This window comes from Bombus pascuorum, chromosome 11, assembly GCF_905332965.1.
Source record: "Bombus pascuorum chromosome 11, iyBomPasc1.1, whole genome shotgun sequence".
Classification (NCBI taxonomy): Eukaryota; Metazoa; Arthropoda; class Insecta; order Hymenoptera; family Apidae; genus Bombus; species Bombus pascuorum.
Genome location: NC_083498.1, coordinates 13087249 through 13100498, shown reverse-complemented (window position 1 = coordinate 13100498; position 13250 = coordinate 13087249). Strand labels below are relative to the sequence as shown.

Here is a 13250-nt window from a genome sequence, read left to right as displayed (position 1 = left end):
ATCTAATGTGCGAAATGTACGATTTTTTAAGATTCGACATTTACTATTTAATTTTTTAATTCCTTCCTAAATACCTTTATTCGATACCTATCTTTCTTGTATTTTATTTTATTTCAAAGAGTTTCAACGGATATTTTCAACGGATTAATGCACAACCACCGATATTTCTTATTCTTTTATCACACACTTTTCACTAACCATAGGGTTTTAGAACAGACTTTCTTACAATACAGTTTTTTTACAGCTTGAAATTATCTACACTATATCTATCTGTTTGTTTTATTTTATTATTTATTTAGAATCACCCTGTAGAACTTTATTTGTTTTTATCACTAAACGCGCGACAACCATTTGTATTCGAGTTTAACACGAGTACCGGAAACTGCCGAAGAACTGAAAGTCGAAACGTCGAGTTTCACCGATTTCCAGCATGAACGAATTATCATCCGCCACTTAATCCTATAGCCTAACGTGTTAAAAGTGTCTGCGATTATACGAAATAAATTTTCTAGAGAAATTTTCGAGACGAAAAAGGGGTAGAAAGTTTGATCGATTCAAATTCAAATATCGGTGTACCACCCTCTCACCCTCAGACGTTTCTCTTCTAGGGCGATTTCGATTATCTCAGCGGCTGTTCCGATCTGAGTGCTTGTCACACACCTTCGGTTGCTAATTCGAGCCCGAGCCTCTTCTCCACATCGACTTTTTCCACTTGTTCAACGATTTTAACAAGACTTTACTTCGATTTCGTCAAACGTATCCGCCGTCGCGTCGTTTCAACTTTCTCTCTCTTCCTTTTCTATCGTTTAGCCGGCAGAGAGACGGTTGCCCGATCGTCGAGGATCTTCGTCTCGCGTTCACTCAGGAAATTTCGGTTCACCGTCACCGACCTGTCCCGAATCTATCGCATCGAGAAAATCGTACCGTTACGCTGACGCTGCTCGTTCCACCCTCGTGTTTCGCCCATTTCCACACCCACCTTTCACTACCAGCTTCTTCACCCTTTATTCCACCCGATTTCCTTCTCTTTTGGGTTTTTCGCCCTACCAAAGTTGATTATTAACACGATAAAGAGCAATTGTGCGATACTTGTACGATTTTTCGTAACGGTCTTGTTGGTTTCGCAACCTTTCGGCATCAATTCAACGATCCCTTTATACCGTTGTCCATCTATTAAAGTTTATTTACGATAAAGAAGATCCGAGTGATTTTAGTAGAATTCCGTTAACGAGACAGGTTTTATATTTGTGGAATTTTATATTTGGTTAAAGACACTGTACCTAGCCCTTTACTTACGTATGTCATACGTACGTGTGTTCATCATTTTTCGCAGAACTTTTAATTGACGCAATCGCGTAAAATTCCTAAACTACTGGGATCAACCGTTTTTGACGTCTATAATTTTTGAATATTTTTCCGAATCTTTATTCAAATTCATTTTCATCAGCAATTTTCCCGATTTCTTCGTAACTTTCACGTTCGTTATTAATAGGAATAATTACTTGCGTTTCAAGCGCCTCGACTCATCCTCTAAGCCCTTTCAAGTTTCAGAAATTATTTCCTCGAATTAAAAATATCTCGCGTCCTCTGTATTGCTTCTTAAAATCTTTCCTCAAGTCCATCTACTTTATTATAAGTTTGTAAATATCCGTACCGAAATACTTTTCGTTCAAGGAAAACGTGCGGCGAGGGAGGAGGGCTTAGAAAATCGACTGTTCTTCAAGATTTTCCACCCTGTCGTTTTTATCCTTACATCTCACGAGAGTTTCGAACGCTTTCCCGCTGCGACGGAGGACCATGGATCCACCGTGCCTCCGGATATCGTTTCATTGCCAACACGATGTATTTTGGCAACAGTGACGATGAATTAGTCAGACGTTGGTGCTTTTTCTGAATATATTTCTAGTGATTTCGCGGTTTTCCACTAGCCTTCTTCAAATTATTATTTCTCGCGTGACATATTTTCCAAACTTCTTTCCGTTGCGTGATTTCAACCTCATAATATTTCTAGATTCAAAAATCTTGTAATAAATCGACAAAATCTTCAGTATATTTTCACGTCTGGTTCTTTATTAACATTTTCTTCTCGTTCTCTTTTAAAAATCGAATAGTCGAGTAACGAACGAACTTTCGAAAATCATGTTCTTTGCTATTAACGACGTTCTTTGATTTTCCTCTTTCCGTATTTCGATCTCATTCTATACATACGTTTCAACGGATCAGGAAATTTTACTGTTACCGTTTATACGAGAATCTTTCAACAGTTTCAGAATTTTCTTCTTCACGGTTTGAAGCTTTAACGTTCGTCCTTTTATACGAGTCACACTAACTAACTATTCGGGAAATTTTCTTCTTTTGTTTCGAACTTGGAGGGCTTAACGAATTTAACGATTCTCTTTGTAGTTTCGTCTGCAAACTTCCTTTCCGGCTACCATAGTATATAGTCTTCGAATTTTTATTTGCAGATATAAATTATTCGGATCTTTTGTTCAAATTAAAATAGTCGATTCGCTACGGATTTTTCAATCCCGTTCAACCTTTACGATTTTCAAACAATTTTATATAAAATTTTCTTTTGTAACAATAATCCTCTAATACGAATCGTATTTTACTATATTCTTCGACGGATCTAATTCAGTCTAAATTCCATTCAGCTCAAAACTCAGAGCTATTCGTTATTCTATCTTTCGTAACATCGATCGCCTCTTTTATTCCACTCTCTATTAGACTTTGCAATTTACTTTATATTTTTCAACGAATGCAATTTACTCGAAAATTCAGTGCTCTTCTTCTTTGGTACTTTCTTTTATAAACGGCATAACCTTTTCACCATATTCCAAATTTGTTCCTTCTTTCGTATCGGTTATTCGACAGCGTGTTTTATCTACGTCAGTTGGAATAGCACCAAAGTACTTACGATTCGACGACGAAACCTGGCTATTTCGATGCGAGCGAAATTTTCATCGAGCTCCTTCGAATCCCGGTGTTTCGACGAAACCAAAAATTCAGCATCGGGCACAGCCAGGTGTTTCTCGAAGCCGAGTGCCGAACAACGACTCCTATTGGGCGACGTTCCCCGCGGAACGATCGATAGCCGCGGAGCTTACAATTACGAGCGTATTTTTCCGTGTCCCCGGCCTCGGTTTCCGGTCCCTCGATCACTACACATACGAGTATATTATTTGATAGGTACGCACGTCGAAACGCGCAGCACGTGTGCACATACGCAGCGATTTTGTTATTTTTATCGCGACGTTCGAATACAATCGTTATCACGAAGACAAATCACAGCCACTGCGAATGATCGACCGAGATCGATTGATTTTCGTTCGACAACGACAGTGGGAATCTGCCTCTGAGAAGATTGGCACTGAGAAGATCGACTAAATGATCTTGCGACACTTGGCGCGGAACGTGTACCTCAGCAATCTGAAGCGCGTCTGCTGCTTGATGCGCTTCGCTCGCATTATTTTTTCCAGCAAGTTGATAGACCTTGTTGGGCTGTCCCACCGGAGAATTCTTGTGTTCTTGGCATGTGCTTTGTGGAATCTGAAAAAGAAAACAGAGATCTTTAGGTCGTTGTTTTGTGAGGAAAATGTATGTGTATTGCTGTTTCCAGATAACATATAAAAGATAACATATAAAAAGAAGCATATTCGAATCTTCTTGGTATATATGGTATATATAATAGGTTTAACAGCTTTAGAAGTTACTTCTTGTTTGTTATAAAAACTAGAGATCGGTTCAACTCCGTATAATACTATCCTATTATCAAAAATATCCAAATGTCTAGAGAAAGAATAAAAAATTATGAAAATTTTCAAAACGAATACGTTTCATTTTTATCATGATTCGAACGAAGTGTAATGAGAGAGAGAGAGAGAGAACAGCCGAGTACGCATCGCGGTCGGAAGATGATTTCGTTCACGCAGCAACCGGAAACCGCGTTGGAGATGAACAAGGATCGCTGAAATGCGAATTCATGCAAGGTTGCACCTCACGAATTAAGGCACGCCATTTTTGTTCACCGATGTATGTCCAGCTTTTGTCTTCAACGCGATTTTTCACCCTTTTTCACCCTCTCCCTTATTCGACCATCGACGAAAATCGTCAACCTACAATAATTGTGGCCGACAGACTAGACCGTATATACGTTCGTTTCTTTGTCTTTCTTTTTTTGTTCTCTAATTAACCAGGAAACAACCAACCACTCGTAGTCACGTGGTAAAAATGATCGAATCGAGGGTATCGTGGATTTTTTCTTGGCAAATGAAATTTTCTTGGTAAATGGAATGAATTAATTGTTTCCAAATCTATCTAAAACTTTGTTTAGATCAAATATCATTCAAAAACCAACGTGAATTGCATTTATGGAAATTAGATTGGAAGAATCGGTTGACCGAGCATAGACCTATTCTACTTGCTCTGCCATACCGAATCGGACAAATTAAACTTCTAATGAATTTTCTACTGAAAAAAAAAGAAAAAAAAATATATGTACATATATCGATTTATATGACATGTTTAATTCCTTTTTCCGTTTCAAATTTTGATAGTTGAAACTCCGCATTTAGTTTTTATTCTTCGTATAAAAATCATTTGTACGAGGTTAGAGTGTCGAGTATTTGAAGATTAACTTTCCAAGGTTATTAACCATGTACATTAAATTTCTTATTTTATCGAAAAATTTTATAAGCCCCTATGGCGTTAAAGGATTATAATAATAATGCGCGATGATTCAAGATTAACTTATCGATCACTTATAATATTTGTGGTTTTTCCTATTTTTCGCAAAGTGTTAGGAAGCAAAGCAACGAGACTCGCTCGTTGTTAGAGAAATTTCATTTATTAGAAAGCAGTCATTGCGCATTTTAATAGTAGCAAGTATCGTAAAGGATCTTTCAGAGTCGAGATTCTCGGTACAGAGCCTAACGATCCGCGATACTTGGCAGCGCTAATTGTTCGGCCTGACGGAAATTTTCATCCTGTTGGCAAGAATGCGGCCGACACAGCTTCGCAAAAAAAAAAGAAAAAAAAATAGAAAATAAAATTTCCACCAAATTTATATCAAATCCGAAAGAATGAAGGAAGGAAAACAAAATCTTCCATTGCTGATTCTCGATTCTCGAGACGGATCAAAAACATGAAACATCTCTTGCTTACCTATTCTCGAATTTAGCGAAAACTGGTGCAGCAATGTTTTCTAGCTGCTACGATTCCTCTGGAAAATCAAATAATCGGAATTACCAGGCAAGGAGCGAGAGGGCACGGAACCATGCTCGTTACATTGGTTGGTTACCTTCGACGCAAAACAGGAAATACCGTAGTCTCAGCGAAATGTCAGCGGGTATCACGGGTAGCCAGCATTTAATTTAACAGAAATTCCTAATAAGGTATGGTTGCATCCCAGTCGGTTAACACCGAAACAATTCGTTTAAAGGTGTTACGCGGCTGTATCTATGTGTAGGAACGTGCGCGCTGCCAGAAGCTAATTAATGGTAGACGGAACGCTTTCACGGTGTCGTGAACTTGCTAAAAGAAGAACTTTGTCGACTTTGTATACGTCTGTGTGTGGCCCGTCTGTGTTGCGACGTGACACGATATGTTCCTTTTCTTGGTCATCCTCAACTATATGGAGCATGCGTTTATATATTTCGACAGAGAGATTGCTTTTACCCTTCGTTGTTCTCGACGAATGAAAATGCTTCGTCCAACCTTTGTCCTCGCAATTGATCGGGACCATTTCTGGTCTTAATTTTTCATGCCTTTAGATTCGCGGCAACTACGTGTATCTAGAGTTTATTGGTGTCGTTTTCGCCTTAGGTCGCCGCAGTCGGCGTGATTTATGTTTACTCTAGATACGAAATTTATTCTTTTCCGTAGCGTTTCTTCATTAAAGGAGCCTACAGGTAACGATCCTTTGAAAATTTTACTTTACTCCACTCGATTTTCTACTAGAATTACACTAGATCTGTAAACCAAAAGGTTTATTAGCGTTTATGTTCCTAACTCGTCGTAATTTATGTTTTTATTTAGACGTAAGAATTATCTGCCGAATGTAAGAGTCACTTTTCTTTTAAAGCAGTTCTTTCTCGTCGCAATCCTTTCACCAAGGTATAAAAACCAATCTCTTAAAACATAATCTGCCACTCCACTGTATCCTACTTCGTTATTAGAATTTTCCTACGCATTTATTAATTTATTAATTCGTCGCATGCAAATAAGAATTCAGAAAAATGAATCAGCCTTTGTATTTCATTGTTTCGCAAAAATTATACAAAGAAATAAGAAATATATGCAAAAGGAAATATTGACCGAACGAGTATCAAAATGTTTTTTCATCATCGATACTAGTGAAAGGATTAAAGATCGAACGCGTTTCCATGGAATAATCCTTCCTATGCTCTTTTGCGCGGATTACGGATCGAAATCGCGAGCCGGAATCGCGAGTCGATTCACCGGAATCTCGAAATCACTCGTCCGGAAATAAAAACGAGGCTAAAAAAATGCTTCGAAAACTTTCCGGACAGATCGTTATCCATGATTTCATTTCTACTCGTCCAACCTTCGAATGCATTTCTCATCCCCGTGTCGATCGTGACTCGAGGTGAGGCTTGCGGCGGCCGAACGTGACCATTCGTTGCTTCGATTTACGGACAAATCTCATATAATTTCACGGCAAACGGTTATTTCAATAAATAATAATCATTCGCAATTTCTTTACCACGCAGTACAAAGCGTCAAAAAGTAGTCTAATATTTTGCAGATTCATAAATTCATAACACACGAGTGCTTATGAATTTTTTCAACATTTTTTCCCTGCAGTGTTTTTCCTTTCAATTTTCTATACACATTTATATCAACTGCTGGCAATAGGAAATAAAAATCCTGAAGCAATACGTAATAACCGGCCTTCTTTTTCACTTCTGCAATTTCATATATTTGAGTTTTATGTAATTTCTTTGAATTTTAAACGATTTTACCAATTTGAAAATTTTCTATTTTCTATATAAGTAAAATTTTACATTCTTTGTTAGAAAGAAAAATGAAGAAAAATATTTTTACAACGTTCAATTCTGTAGATAAACAGTATGTATATATCTACTTAAATCATAATTTACATAAATATACCAATTTTTGTATTATAAATTTATATTATAAAAATAGCAAAGTTAATTCACAATTAATGAATAATCCTGTTTAAAAAAATACTTCCTCCAAAGAATTTGTTTAGTTTGTGAACGGACATTTAGAAAATCTATCAAACATCGAATAAAGACTCGAGTATTCTTATTATCTAATTTACTATTATACATTATTAGATATACGATATATCTACGATGTATATGTTTTATGTTTATACGTGAATGATTAGTACGTAAGTTTTCTCAAAGTTCCATTATATATTTATAAAATTTTCCAATTTATATCATTTTAAATGTATTTGTACATACGTATACTGAAAATATTTCAAATGCGAATGTGTTTATGTAATTATAGGAAACTTAAAGTTATAAAAATGCATAAAATAATTTGCAAATATTACGTAAAAGTATGTAAAAATACAATATCCATCTTTGATACCGAATGCTGCCAGTAGGGCTACGAATTATTGTACGATGTTTAGAAAGATCGATGTAAACATTGTGCGGGGTATAGATATTGCGCGATGTATGCTTTGTTTGAAATTAGGAAACATTCAATTACAAATACGTATTTACAGATGTATACACTTTTTTTTTTTTTTTTTTTTGTGTTGATCGTTTGATATTCCGTACCTGCTTGTGCCACCGGCTCGTGCGACCTCCCACCACTTTAGAAATTGAATAGCGAGACAAAGGCTCGAGAAGTCATTCGGTTGTGTCATTTCGTGCCGATAACATGGGTCGCGTTGCGTCAGATTTCTAACGTATTCTAACCTAGTGGCGCGTGCTTTCGGTGGCGTCGTTTCTACCTTACTTTTTTACTATCGTTATATCACGTTATTAATATCGTTTAACTAATACACGTCTATTTAACGATTCTTCGAACATTAAGGCAACGAAGTTAAGTAGTTTTAAGAAATCTTTTGTCTTAATGTCTCTTCAATCGTCTATTTATCGAATGATATTACTACCGGTACCTTCTGTTGTAAGCCTTTGTAACAAGATTTCAGTTTCATTGTGTTTTCATTTAATTATTTTATACATTTGTTTTAACTTTTAGTTATTTTTCGTGCAGGTTATCGATCGATAGCAGGGATAATATTAGAAGTAACAGAAATATTAACATATGGACGTAACGACGATTAATGATCAATCCGACGAATTTTCCTGGTAATTTGGTAAGGTTTAATTTATTTTAACTAAGAAAGTGGTGTATGAACGATTCTATTGTCTTTTCATTTCAACGTGAGTATTTATTTGAAAATATATTTGATACATGTTTCATAATAGGTAATTTCTTGATTATTTTGAATACTAAGACGAAAGTAACGGCGATTAAATAAATCATTGTTCTATTTCGAATGTATGAAATCATTCTCTTATTTCAAACGAATTTTTAACGAATTATCTCATCGTTTCAATGTAATCCGGGATATAGGAGAAGTGTAGACAGAGTTTGAAACATAAAAATCTTAATAACAATAGCTTTAACTTATTTCGATAGGTATCTTAACATTCACTTCTAGAATTCAAATTTTTTTGCTATATTATGTGAATTTGCTACAGTTAACGTCATATACTTGCAAATTCGTAGCTTATATTTTTTTCATAGAGGTGGCGCGCTAGTAGGCTCAAATGCTTCAAAGCAACGTTTCGCGCGTGTTTGTCCAGTATTCTTTAAAGAATATTTAGTTGTGAATTTTTTAATTCTTGCAAATATTTTCGAATATTTATAACGCGCGATCATAGTGTGTTAGTGGAGTGTATATTTCATACTCTGATAACGAATATTCACGGTATAATTCTCGCAAATGATCGCATTGCATTCACGGTGTTCGTAAGCATTTGTTCGATATCGAGAAATATCCTATAACTCTCAACTAATATTTTTCACACTTATTCCAGTTTCTTGATAATAATCTTTTAAGCGTAGAAGAACAAGAGAATATTCTAAATAAACGTTCGATAGGGAAAAGAAGAAAAATACCGAAACGATATTTCGCTTCTTTTACGCCCTCTCCCCCGTCCCCCCCCCCCACCTTGTAAAATATAGTCAGCCCGCCATTATACGATTTTATTTCCGGAGAATATTTGCGATCGCGCGCAATGCGGTTTGTAGAATCGGTGTTTGTTACGCAAAAGATTTTTTCATTATTTTCAAATCACGATAGTTTTGATCAAATTCAACCAAATAATCACGTAACGTAGTTTTTTATTTTTCTTTTTTTACATATGTGTTCTTTTTGAACATTGGTTTTCGGTATTACAGTCGGTGCATCTCTCAAGAGGATTGGGGCCTCTTCAGGAGCTCAAGAACGTAAGTAGTTTTACGTATAGTATTTCAATTTGTTCAATTTTCTATATTTTGTTCGAATTATCGTTAATTAGAAAATAAAAACGATCGGTACTTTAAAAAGCTAAAAATGTTCGAAAGGTTCCGAGTTCGTTATTACTTATTAACGATGTCAAATGTATTTTACGTTTTGTTACAGATACAGCTTCAGCTTGTTCGTGTTCTTTGGAAATGATCTAACGGTGGCTCGAAAGCCAAGAACGTAAGTATCTTCACATATCGTACTTCGTTTATATCTATTCTATATATTTTGCTTTGAATATTATCGATTAAGAAGTAGAATTTGATTGAAAAGTTTGAAGGTTAGGGTCATCTCAGATTATTCTTTCATTAATATAAAAAGAGTGTCGATGTTTCAACATGGAATTAACGTCTAACGTCTAAACAAACGTCTAACATATTTTAGAAATCATTAAATTCTTAACATGTAGATTTGAAACTTTTATATTAGTGTTTCAGTTTATATATTTATCGAAGTTTGTTAGAATTTCAATCTTTGTCATTACTAAAGTTATCAATTTAAAAAACTTTCGTTTTCCATTATCTTGAAATTTTCAAATAATTAGCAACCATTCATCGTGCTTTGTTTTGAAACAGGCTTTTCAGAATCTCTATTTCCACCGTTGGATTTTCCTGCCTGATGTTAATCTCCCTGGTGATATCCGCTGGGATAGCGCAGCATCCATGGTAACGTCCTCTGGTTCTCCGCTTCGAACGGGTGAGTCGCATGCATTTCTGTTCCTCCGGTCACTCGATCATGTCGTAGGATGAAAGGTCCGAATCGACACGGGTGACTGGTTGTATTACGTAGAATTTTTTGCGAGCATAGCGATCGCGGGTATTTTTTATACCCGCGAGTAGTAACATTTTTTTTTCAAATTTATTAGTTTAGGATAGGTCTTTTTGCACATCGCGATTATAACAATTAGTTTTCTAACAGTTGATTCAAGCATACAAATTTGAGAATAAATTCATGGTACTTGTAAATATGTATATTAGTATCGAGCGAGAATATTTGCAAAAGGCAAATATTGTTTCTTTTCCAGCGCCCCTTATTACTGCGTTTGTTACTGAAAATACTGCTATAAGACAAGATTCTTTTGTTAGTGTTAACGTTACCATGACTGCTAAAATACGGAACTTTATCACGAATGTAATACATATACATATATATGTAGACATATATAAAATATTAGTAAGAAAGTATTGTAGTGAAATATCTTAATATTTTCTTTAAGAAAGGAAATGAGAAGGAAAACGGATGTGAAAGAGCAAAGATACAAGAGTGATATGAAATCCTTTCTTTCGTCTCGTTTCGCTTCGTGCACCTCGGGGTATATACGCAATAATAAACATTGCGAAATGAGTTGACAGCAGAATCGTTCGACGGCACTGCTGCGCTGTAAAAGGCCACGAATGTTGAATAATGGTGAATAGGATATTTGTCGAAACGATTCCGAAGAGGAAGTGACGTGATTTTGATGCGGTTATTCCGCGGGAGCGTAGAAATTTCGAATGCGAAAGGAAATAGAGATCGATTCGGCGTTTTGAGATCTGACATTTAGGAAGGAACGACATGTCGAAGGAACGAGGCTGTTGAAGAAGGTTGAAAAATGTTGACAAGTTTTGGGGAAATTCTTCTAGCGAATTTTTCAATTTTTCCTGGAACGTAAGATGTGTGGAATATTTTGAAATATTTGATATTTCGTATCTGGAAAAGAAGGACGCGTTAGGAAGAGTTGATAAATTTTCGAGAAATTATTTTACGTTTCTTTAAATGTTTTAGATCAAGGGGAAGACAAGACGTAGTATTTATCGGAGAGAGTTGAGATTTTTATATTTAGACAAGAATAAAATTTATCGAGCCGTAGGGGAATAGAGAGTTTGTTCGTGTGAAATTTTACAAAAGATAACTTTAAAAATAAATTATACTGCCACGTTAAAAAGACAGAAGAAGGACGCGGTGAAACTGAAGATGATTTAAGAATGTTTTAGGTTTCGAATACGATAAGATGTAGATTCGTGGAACAGATGTATGCATTAAATAACTAGGAAATTTGTATGTATAATAGAATGGAATTTGTTTATCGAACTTTGTATTTAGGAAAGTGAAGGTTTTAAAGAATTGTATCGAAAAATGTTGGGTTGAAGCTTAATTTAACAGCCTATATCGTTAATTTAATCTGCTTAGAGGATTCTATAGAAAAAAGAACGATATTTGCGAAAGTATATTACGCGTTATTAAAAACAGAAAAATGGAACGATATAAAATGAGGGTAAATTTAGCGAAACGAATATGTTGCGTAAAAATTTTATTAAAATTATTTCAGGGCTTAGAACAATCAAAGATTAAAACGTACGAGTAATTCAGCGTGGGTCGATTTTGTTGGAATTTTCAGAGAACAAGTGTCTTTTGACCGCGGTAAATTGGAACAAGAGGATTAAATCGGCAAAACTGCTCTCGATCACCGAAAACAACGTTGCCTGAAAACAGCTCACACGCGTGCCATTATTCTACAAACCTGCGAATTTTAATATATAATTCACCGATCTGTCAGTACGTTACGATATCTTGTGGAAAGAAAATCTCGTGCTTTTTCATGTACATTTTCGTTCGAATTCGCAATAACGATCCGAGAAATTACGAAATTAAAACAACTGGAATATTATATATGTTGCGTGTATTGTAATATGCAAACTCATAAAAATTGAACAACACGATTTACACAATTTACGTTTGTTGTTGATAATTCTACTAGTTTAATGAATTTAAATCTATGCAAAAGATATAAGTAATATCAAGGTTGGCTCGATAAGAACAAGGAAGTAAAATAATACGTAAAAGTTGTGTGAACGTAGTATAATTAAAAAATATAAATAAAACGACTTATAAAGAATCGTATCAAAATGATAAATATACGTATAACGTAAATTATCTGAACAAAAAACGCAGCCTTGGTTTCTAATGGACTAACGTATTTCTCAACGATGTTAATAATTGAATATTAATCTTTTTCGTCGTATTCGAATCTCTTGGAAAGCCTACGAGAAACTTGGTTCGACTTACGAGCGGAGCTGAGTCTTGGACCGATTCAGGCAACAGTTTTTACCCGTCGAAGCTGCTTAATTTAAAACAGAAGTTGCTCGAGGAGGCAACGAGAACGAAGAAGGGAGGACAGGTGGCGGAGAAGGAAGAAGAAAGAAGAAGAAGAAGAAGAAGAAGAAGACGAAGAAGCAGGTCCGGAGCTACGAAACAAGCTGCAATTAAACGAGGATCCAGAAAGAGCTTATCAATTTCCAAAGGTGGCTTTAAATTGGCCCCAAAGCTCTGGTGAAACTTGTTCCACCGACGCGACGTCTTAATTTAATATTTGCATCGCGTCGTCCCATGTCGAAAGCTTCTCAGCAGCGTGGAATCTTCGTTTTAACTAGGACACGAATCGTGTAATCGAAGTAACGAATCATTATACCAGCGTCCTTTTTTACGAAACTAGGATCTCAGGAGATTTTAGTTTCCGAATGGTGTAATTTTATTCTTGGAAAATCTATTTTATTCGTACTTTAATATGATGCGTTTCTTTCGTTAGAAATTTTAATTTTCCAACTGTTTGATCGTTCGATTTTAGAATTTCATAGAGTAACATTTTATAATAGGACATTAGCTAAAAGATTATATTATTCCCACGATAAAATATAAAATGGAAAGAATTTTTTTCTTTTTTTTTTTTTTTTTTTTCAAACTAAATCTATTT

The 13250-nt window shown here is 35.4% G+C and overlaps 1 long non-coding RNA gene across 1 annotated transcript; it reads left to right on the top strand.

Annotated features, from left to right (window-relative positions):
* The first annotated feature begins 8227 nt into the window (after positions 1 to 8227).
* LOC132912157 (uncharacterized) lies at positions 8228 to 10514 on the top strand. The gene is made up of 3 exons (XR_009659148.1): positions 8228 to 8323; positions 9638 to 9700; positions 10096 to 10514. It is a non-coding gene; the product is annotated as an uncharacterized LOC132912157 (long non-coding RNA).
* Positions 10515 to 13250: the final 2736 nt, after the last annotated feature.